This window comes from Oncorhynchus nerka, linkage group LG25, assembly GCF_034236695.1.
Source record: "Oncorhynchus nerka isolate Pitt River linkage group LG25, Oner_Uvic_2.0, whole genome shotgun sequence".
Classification (NCBI taxonomy): domain Eukaryota; kingdom Metazoa; phylum Chordata; class Actinopteri; order Salmoniformes; family Salmonidae; genus Oncorhynchus; species Oncorhynchus nerka.
The window spans coordinates 15,031,702-15,042,193 of record NC_088420.1 but is presented as its reverse complement, the minus strand read 5'-3'; the positions used below and the strand labels follow the sequence as shown (position 1 = coordinate 15,042,193).

At 42.2% G+C, this 10,492-nt stretch overlaps 1 protein-coding gene across 1 annotated transcript in view; it reads left to right on the top strand.

Moving 5' to 3' along the window:
* Positions 1-74: 74 nt before the first annotated feature.
* Positions 75-10,492, top strand: part of elovl1b (ELOVL fatty acid elongase 1b) — a 29,173-nt gene continuing 18,755 nt past the window's right edge. Inside the window, exon 1 of the mRNA XM_029633637.2 lies at positions 75-206. The gene's annotated coding sequence lies outside the window, so the exon portion shown is untranslated. The remainder of the gene's footprint in view (positions 207-10,492) is intronic.

Genomic DNA, 10,492 nt, shown 5'->3' with positions numbered 1-10,492 from the left:
TGGCTTGAAGAAATGAGTGACATTTATAGCGAAGCGGCCATGCTGACAGGGTTCCCCAACCCATTTTTAAAACTTTGTTTCCGTTTAATTGAACATTGCATTACCTTTTTTCGTACTGAACTCAGCCCTGAAGGACGACACACCACACCACTTGTTTTAACGGTTCTCTCTTCTAACTTCTCACGCTCTCCACCACTTTGTTCCAGGTGGGTAAAACTTTTATTTCACTAATTATAGCATACTTGCTGTTCTGTATAAAATTCATTTGGGAATTAAACTTATTTTTCTAGTTTAACTATTGTAAAACAGGTAACCTATTTGGCTAGAAGGCAATCTACATTATATGCTAATTGTTGGCTATGACAATGTCACTAGTCGGCTATTATATTACCATGCATATGATTAGTCATGGTAGGGATTTGAAAACCACTTAACTTGATCAACTTTGTCAGTGAATTTACACATTTTATTTTTGTAACTGCGTCATGTGGCTATGCAGACCCTATTTCCTACAACTTTGACAGTTTTGTTGTGAACATTATTGCGCACCCCATTGGCCACAAAGTGTTTGAATCAAACGTAATTTGTGGACGTATTGTGACGTGGAATCTACGTGGGAAATACATTGGATTTGAAGAAAGTCATCAACGTAAACGGTTGATTTGAGTGTAAAATTTCAGCCACAGGATTACGTCATCATGGTAACCAAATTTCAACAGAGATAAATCTTGTATAATATATGTTGAGTTTTACCCTTAAAACAATGTCAGACCTTTGACTCTATATCCACTTATCAGATGGAAAAAATATATAAGCAGGGCAGCACTTCCTACTGGAAAATGTATTTAACTACAGCTACCCTTTGGTCTCCCAGCCAGGGTTTTAACCAAGCCCAGCCCTACTTAGCTATGCTATTTGTCACTGCCTATGAATAACAATGGCTATAGTGAGAATGAATGACTGATTTCTGAGATATCTCCACTTAAAACCTAAATCGGTTCACTGCTGCTATTGAAGTCATTCCAAAGGTTGGGTTTAACAGTGCAAATTAAATGTGACAATACTATTGGGCATTTGCAAATTCAACGACCGCTATCGTTTCAATTCAACCCAGAGTAAAACAAAAAATAGACAATACAATAGGCCTAGGGTTTCAAGCTCATTTAAAAAAAAAAAAAAAAATAGTGATATTGAATTGTGTTTGGTTATCAACTCAACCAAGTGTGGAGAATCTGCAGTCTGAACTGAACACATTGCTTCTGTAAGTGCCAGGGCAAACCAACTTGCCCTTGAGCGTCCGTTGCAAAGCATTCCACTTTCCCATGAAGGCTCCTCTCACTTTCCATTGCTCTCTTTTTGTCAAAGGATACTATCACTGTCACAATACACACTGATGCCAGCTATCAGCTTATCAACATGAATGATTATTCTGTGTATTCAACTCTTCCATGGTAGTGTGGATAAATGATTTGTTCCATTGTTAATGGTTACGTCCATGTATGTTGATTACGGAGGATTGTTAATCTCTCTCACATCACAAGGCTATTTCTTTGACATATAAATGTTTCGGGCCATTGGGGCAACGGTTTGAAACTATAGCCAAATATTTGAATGGCGTGTGAGAAACTGCTTCAAGGTGACTGGCCCTGTTTGTTTTCTGATGCTAATGTAAATATTAGGATCTTAATGGAGCGGTGTCACTGTTTACACACAGTATGCATCATGTTTCTATCGTCCGATGAGTGTCAACGGCTGCTGCCTAAAGGGATAAGCTTGTCTCGAGGCGATTTGCGCAAAGCAATTGATGTGTAAGAACATTTTCTGCCGGATTCCCGGACACCGATTAAGCCCCAAAATAAAATATAGGCTTTTTAGTTCAGGACTGGAGTTAATCTCTGTCTGTGAAACCTACAGTATACCTACAGTCTACAGTCTTTGGGTCATCATATTATGCTCTTGCTCATTGCTTGATTGTCCATCAAGAAAAAGACTGGTGTCCGAAAGGTTGCTGGATCGAATCCCAGAGCTGACAAGGTAAAAATATGTTCTGCCCCTGAGCAAGGCAGTGGATGTAAATTTAAGGCAGCCCCCCGCACCTCTCTGACTCAGAGGGGTTGGGTTAAATGCGGAATATGCATTCAGTTGTACAACTAACTAGGTATCTCCTTTACCTTTCCTTTTCCCATGTAATTTTCCCTTCAGCCATCTAGTAATTTTTTTATGTATTTAACTAGGCAAGTCAGTTTAGAACTAATTCTTATTTATAATGACAGCCTACCCCAGCCAAACCCAGACGACGCTGGGCCCATTGTGCGCTGACCTATGGGACTCCCAATCACGGCCGGTTGTGATACAGCCTGGAATTGAACCAGGCTCTATAGTGACGCCTCTAGCGCTGAGATGCAGTGCCTTAGACCGCTGCTCCCTTAGACTACTGCACCACTCAGGACCAGCGGTCTAATACAGAGAGGACAATGGCTTAACTTGTTCCTCTTAAGAGTTGGCCAATTGCTCTACTCTCCCATCAGATTAAGGCATTTGCTTGTGTCCTTAAGAGGAGCCTCGTGATAGCTAAAATGAAATCACTTACTTTGCCTCCGCACATTGAGTTGATAGAAGGCACTGAAGAATACTTTTTTTTCCCGTAAGACTTTTGCGAACCAACTTTCTCTTTCACGTACGCTGTACTATGTGGAATGTTTAGTCACCTCAGACGGCCAAGAAATCTGCACCTGGATCGAACATCAACATCATTTCCCCGAGCAACTCATTCTAGGTTTACCATAAGCGTTCAATGGATTTATTAATTGATTTGATATGTGGTGCCTATTAGTGTTTGGAAGTTATTTTCACAAGAGGCAATGCATTCCTCACAGACATTATGGATGCTGTCATTCCATACATTGCGTAACCTACATAGTCTTGTATAATCCTACGCTGTCTGTGAGACCTGCTCTACACTAAAAGCTCAAGACGCACCAGTAGGATTGTCAAACGTTTGCCTGCCAACAGCACTTAGCACCTCTGAACAGTGTCAGCAGTCAACCTCTTTTGTGTTCACAGAGCAAAGACCTTGGAAGCAGTCAGCCACTCAGCCTTGTTAAAATACTCCAAACCAGAAGGTGGCAGTAGCGTTGTTTGGCATTGCACGTCCGTGTGTTGCATGTGGTCTTGATTCCAAGCTAGCTGCGCTAATGTTGCTATTTTGTAGAAAGCCCTTGTTGATACTATTTTTATTTATTTTTATTTCACATTGAATTCACAATAGTTGACACCTCAACCAAATGTAAAACAAAATGTTGATGTTGAACTGACATCTGTGCCCAGAGTGTAGTTCCTTTTTTCAAGTGCGGAGATAAGTAAAAAAATAAAAATAAAAAAACTTATATTTATCAGAAGGGAAGTGGTGACCTTGTGTGACCACCCATACAGAACTTAAAAGAGGAAGGTGTTTTTGAAGTGTGTGTCAACCCTACACACAGTCCCACTTTGATACCAAAAGGTATAATCATGACATTTGTAAGGAATGATTGACATGTTTTAGTGTTGTGATGAGGGAGAAATACCTGCAAATATTTATCCTGACCAGTGACTCAAACCCTCTACCCCTCCTCCCTGTTCCCACCTTTAGAGGGTAGTAAACATCCTCGAGGCAGGTTTCATATGAATCTGATTGTTTGGAACAGTTATAATTCTTTAATGAGCACTTTTTCAAATGTCATCTGAAGCAGGTAATGTTATCCTATGTTGAAACCAGTTCTGATAAGATATACTTCAGTAATAATTGTGGAAGGGTGTTTTTGGAATGACGCTGTTGGAGTAATAATCAGTACTACCTCTTGGTTATTATCTTAAGGCAAATGCCAGGAATAGCCTAGTTTGAGGTACGTGACCAAACTGACAGAGCTGTCACCAGGGGCTCTACTCCTACACAACCTTGGAAAACTACTGACTGACACTTCTCTCTGTAGAGCAAGTGTGCCATCCCGCTGGCTTGCTGAATGATTGTCTGTCCCCCCCAGTAGTCAAATATGTGATGTTTTCACAAAGGTTTTAGTATGACAAAGATTCATTCAATAGATGGAGTAGTTAGATAAGGTAATGCAATGTTGAGTAAACATTTTGGTGGTTTACACATTTTGGTGGTTTACACAGCGTCATTCCAGTGAAGGAGAGATGGAAATGTACTTTTTAAAAGTGAATATTTTATTTCAAGGTATGTTATTTTTAGTGCGGAGGTATGCATAGGGTTAAAGAAGGGTTGCTTATTTTTGTTTATGTACACAAATGTGCTTTTAAAAAGAGCTTCTGATCCATTGCACAATCATAAAATAACAGAATATAACATTCATTTCAATGAGTGGTGACATTGAACTTGTTCCACTTTTCGAAACAACCTTGTGTATGGAACGAGTTCATACAGAACCATGCTGGGGGTGTTATTTAACCACTTCCTGGATTCAACTTCCCTTTCCTCTCAAATAAAATGGTTGGTGCTGAAGTTAAGTTAAAATAAGCTGGTGACTCACAGTGGAGACACTGTGCTGGGACATGATTGGTTGTCCTTGGTCTGGAAACACCAATTTTTGGTATCAACATAGTAAGTAGATCATTCTGTCACTGTTATTAGTCAATACATGTAATTTACATAACTAGAGGGGAGTGATAGTGCAATAATAACCTTAACAGTATACTGGTATTTGTGATTTACAATATCCGTTACTAGGAGTTGAAAGACTAGAATGTTAAACCGTCATGGTGAAGCCCCTCCCCCTCCACCATAGAAATTAAACAAATATGCCTAAATCAAACAAAATAAATGCCATATATATATATATATATACACTGCTCAAACAGTAAAGGGAACACTAAAATAACACATCCTAGATCTGAATGAATGAAATATTCTTATTAAATACTTTTTTCTTTACATAGTTGAATGTGCTGACAACAAAATCACACAAATTATCAATGGAAATCAAATGTATCAACCCATGGAGGTCTGGATTTGGAGTCCCACTCAAAATTTAAAGTGGAAAACCACACTACAGGCTGATCCAACTTTGATGTAATGTCCTTAAAACAAGTCAAAATGAGGCTCAGTAGTGTGTGTGTCCTCCACGTGCCTGTATGACCTCCCTACAACGCCTGGGCATGCTCCTGATGAGGTGGCGGATGGTCTCCTGAGGGATCTCCTCCCAGACCTGGACTAAAGCATCCGCCATCTCCTGGTTGGTGGATGGAGCGAGACATGATGTCCCAGATGTGCTCAATTGGATTCAGGTCTGGGGAACGGGCGGGCCAGTCCATAGCATCAATGTCTTCCTCTTGCAGGAACTGCTAACACACTCCAGCCACATGAGGTCTAGCATTGTCTTGCATTAGGAGGAACCCAGGGCCAACCGCACCAGCATATGGTCTCACAAGGGGTCTGAGGATCTCATCTCGGTACCTAATGGCAGTCAGGCTACCTCTGGCGAGCACATGGAGGGCTGTGCGGCCCCCCAAAGAAATGCCACCCCACCGCCAAACCGATCATGCTGGAGGATGTTGCAGGCAGCAGAACGTTCTCCACGGCGTCTCCAGACTGTCACGTCTGTCACATGTGCAATGACCGAGGTCAAACGTTTTCTGTAAGTCTTCACAAGGTTTTCACACACTTGCTGGTATTTTGGCCCATTCCTCCATGCAGATCTCCTCTAGAGCAATGATGTTTTGGGGCTGTTGCTGGGCAACACGGACTTTCAACTCCCTCCAAAGATTTTCTATGCGGTTGAGATCTGGAGACTGGCTAGGCCACTCCAGGACCTTGAAATGCTTCTTGCGAAGCCACTCCTTCGTTGCCCGGGCGGTGTGTTTGGGATCATTGTCATGCTGAAAGACCCAGCCACGTTTCATCTTCAGTGCCCTTGCTGATGGAAGGAGGTTTTCACTCAAAATCTCACGATACATGGCCCCATACATTCTTTCCTTTACACGGATCAGTCCTCCTGGTCCCTTTGCAGAAAAACAGCCCCAAAGCATGATGTTTCCACCCCCATGCTTCACAGTAGGTATGGTGTTCTTTGGATGCAACTCAGCATTCTTTGTCCTCCAAACACGACGAGTGAGTTTTTACCAAAAACATATATTTTGGTTTCATCTAACCATTTGACATTCTCCCAATCTTCTTCTGGATCATCCAAATGCTCTCTAGCAAACTTCAGACGGGCCTGGACATGTACTGGCTTAAGCAGGGGGACACGTCTGGCACTGCAGGATTTGAGTCCCTGGCGGCGTAGTGTGTTACTGATGGTAGGCTTTGTTACTTTGGTCCCAGCTCTCTGCAGGTCATTCACTAGGTCCCCCCGTGTGGTTCTGGGATTTTTGCTCACCGTTCTTGTGATAATTTTGACCCCACAGGGTGAGATCTTGCGTGGAGCCCCAGATCGAGGGAGATTATCAGTGGTCTGTCTTCCATTTCCTAATAATTGCTCCCACAGTTGATTTCTTCAAACCAAGCTGCTTACCTATTGCAGATTCAGTCTTATGAGCCTGGTGCAGGTCTACAATTTTGTTTCTGGTGTCCTTTGACAGCTCTTTGGTCTTAGCCATAGTGGAGTTTGGAGTGTGACTGTTTGAGATTGTGGACAGGTGTCTTTTATACTGATAACAAGTTCAAACGGGTGCCATTAATACATGTAATGAGTGGAGGACAGAGGAGCCTCTTAAAGAAGAAGTTACAGGTCTGTGAGAGCCAGAAATCTTGCTTGTTTGTAGGTGACCAAATGCTTATTTTCCACCATAATTTGCAAATAAATTCATAAAAAATCCTACAATGTGATTTTCTGGATTTTTTTTCTCATTTTGTCTGTCATAGTTGAAGCGTACCTATGATGAATATTACAGGCCTCTCTCACCTTTTTAAGTGGGGGAACTTGCACAATTGGTGGCTGACTAAATACTTTTTTGCCCCACTGTACATACATACAGTTGAAGTCAGAAGTATACATACACCTTAGTCAAATACATTTAAACTCAGTTTTTCACAATTCCTGACATTTAATCCAAGTAAAATTCCATGTCTTAGGTCAGTTAGGATCCCCACTTTATTTTAAGAATGTGAAATGTCAGAATAATAGTAGAGAATTTCTTTCAGCTTTTATTTCTTTCATCACATTCCCAGTGGGTCAGATGTTTACAAAAACTCATTTGGTAGCATTGCCTATAAATTGTTTAACCTTAGGTCAAAGGTTTCGAGTAGCCTTCCACAAGCTTCCCACAAGAAGTTCATTTTGGCCCATTCCTCCTGACAGAGCTGGTGCAACTGAGTCAGGTTTGTAGGCCTCCTTGCTCGCACATGCTTTTTCAGTTCTGAACCCACATTTTCTATAGGATTGAGGTCAGGGCTTTGTGATGGCCACTCCAATACCTTGACTTTGTTGTCCTTAAGCCATTTTGCCACAACTTTGGAAGTATGCTTGGGGTCATTGTCCATTTGGAAGACCCATTTGCGACCAAGCTTTAACTTCCTGACTGATGTCTTGAGATGTTGCTTCAATATACCCACATAATTTTCCTACCTCATGATGCCATCTATTTTGTGAAGTGCACCAGTCCCTCCTGCAGCCAAGCAACACCACAACATGATGCTGCCACCCCGGTTATTCACGGTTGGGATGGTGTTCTTCGGCTTGCAAGCCTCCCCTTTTTCCTCCAAACATAATGATAGTCATTTTGGCCAAACTGTTCTATTTTTGTTTCATCAGACCAGAGGACATTTCTCCAAAAAGTAGAATCTTTGTCCACATGTGCAGTTGCAAACCGTAGTCTGGCTTTTTTATTGTTGTTTTGGAGCAGTGGCTTCTTCCTTACAGAGCAGCCTTTCAGGTTATGTTGATACTGCCGAGACTCATTTTACTGTGGTTCTAGATACTTTTGTACCTGTTTCCTCCAGCATCTTCACAAGGTCCTTTGCTGTTGTTCTGGGATTGCGTTGCACTTTTCGCACCAAAGTACGTTCATCTCTAGGAGGCAGAATGCGTCTCCTTCCTGAGCGGTATTACTGCTGCGTGGTCCCATGGTGTTTATACTCGCATACTATTGTTTGTACAGATGAACGTGGTACATTCAGGCGTTTGGAAATTGCTCCCAAGGATGAACCAGACTTGTGGTGGTCTACAATTTGGCTGATTTCTTTTGATTTTTCCCATGATGTCAAACGAAGAGGCACTGAGTTTGAAGGTAGGCCTTGAAATACATCCACAGTTACACCTCCAATTGACTCAGGCTAATTGACATCATTTATCAGAAGCTTCTAAATCCATTACATAATTTTCTGGAATTTTCCAATCTGTTTAAAGGTAAAGTCAACTTAGTGTAATAAAACTTCTGACCCACTGTTATTGTGATACAGTGAAATAATCTGTCTGTAAACAATTGTTGGAAAAATGACTTGTGTCATGCACAAAGTAGATGTTCTAACCGACTTGCCAAAACTATAGGTTATTGCTTCAATCCCAAAAGAAAGATGGGTACCGTATTAATAATACCAGAATTTCAGACAGTACCTTTCTTCTCCACTTGGAGTTGAGGCCTCGAGTTTCATCAACATAACAGAAGTCGTGGAACATGGGACTTACTTTGACATTAGGCCATTAAGTGATCTTTAATTTGCCATCTGAGATTAAATGGTGTGCGATGTCGTAAATAGCTCAGCCATATTATTCAATTTCAGAACGGACTGCTTCTTTTGTGAAAAATCAGCATGTTGCCTTGGTAATTTTACTGTATATTTCATAGCCTGTAGCTCATTCCATTCAGGGAATGGGGAAGGCCTTGGTAGTGTTGCACCATAGTACAGCATACGGGTGGAAATATCAGGAGACATGTGCTTACTTGTTGTGTAACAATTAGAACACATACAGACACTTGACGCAACCTCACTCACACAAACCTGGGGCGTAGGCCTATTCACTAGAAACCAAACAAGTTTTAAGATTTTATTAGTCGTATGTAGGGGATACGCATGGTATACACCGTCCAACGAAATGCTTATTTGCAGTTTCCTTCTTGACAATGCAATAATAAAAAATAAGAGTATGAACATGAAGTAAATGGTTCAGTAGAATTGAATAAACATTTGAGCATAAGTATAATACAGAAAGGCACAGTTTTTATAGTCCCAATATTTACATGTGTATTGGGGAACTGGGGATGTGGGGGCAGTGTAATAAGAGTCTGGGAGCAGCAGTTGTTTTGTGTGTGTGCTAAGGTGCAGAGAATCAGAGCAAGTGGTCAGTCCAGTTCAAGTGTTAATCATTCTGATGGCTTGAAGATACCAACAGGCTCAGACAGTTTCTATCAGACGTCATGTTCCGATACCATCTGTTTCCAGTAGATGTCCTGGATCGGTGGAAGCACGGTCCCAGTGATGTACTGGGCTGTCTTCACCCACTGGAGGGCCTTCTGGTCGTGGACAGAGCAATTCCGTGGTGCAACCGGTCAGGATTCTCTCGACGGTGCAGTGGTAGTATTTGGAGAGTGCCCGGGGCGGCAATGCCGCTTTTCTTCAGCCGCCTTAGGAAGTAGAGGCGCTGTTGCACCCTCTTGACAAGAGTGGTGGTGTTGTTGGTCCATGACAAGTCCCTGATGATGAGGATGCCGAGGAACTTCTGCTGACTCTCTACTGCAGTTCTGTTGATGTGGCTTGTGGTTCCCTCCTCTGCTTCCTGAAGTCAACAATCAACTCCTTTGTTTTGCTGATTTTGAGGTAGTGGTTGTCATGCCAGTTCACTTACCTCCCATTGGTTGACTTGTCGTTGTTTATCACGCCTACAACCGGGATGTCGTCAGCAAACTTGATGATGGAATTGGTGTCGTGCAAAGCCAGTCGTGGGTGAACAGGGAGTACAGCAGAGGACTGAGGACTCACCCCTGGGGCGCCCCTGTGTTAAGAGTCAGTGTGGAGGAGATGTTGCCAATCCTCACAGCATGAGGTCTGCCTGTCAAGAAGTCCAGGATCTAGTTGCAGAGGGTGGTGTCCAGACCCAGGGCTCTGAGCTTGGTGTCGAGCTTGGAGCAACCAATAGTATTGAATTCTGAACTGTAGTCAATGAACAGCATTCTCACATAGGTGTTCCTCTTGTCCAGATGTGTTAGGGCCACGTGAATAGTGATGGGAATGGCATTTTCCATGGATCTGTTGGAGCGGTAGGCATATTGGAGTGGGTCCAGTGTGCTGGCCTTGATGTGGGCCATGACCAGCCTCTCAAAGCATTTCATGATGACTAGGGATAGTCATTTGTGCATGTCATCTTTTTTTCTTGGGCACTGGGATGATGGTGGTCTCCTTTTAAAGCAGGTTAAGACAACAGACTGGGGACTCAAACAAACGGAACAAATCGGGAAAGGACATACTTGAATTTATTCAATATAAACTCTTGTATTGTTGCAAAACGTATTCCGTTTTGAGTAAACGATTTCCGTTGCAAAATGTTTAGGATTTATGATT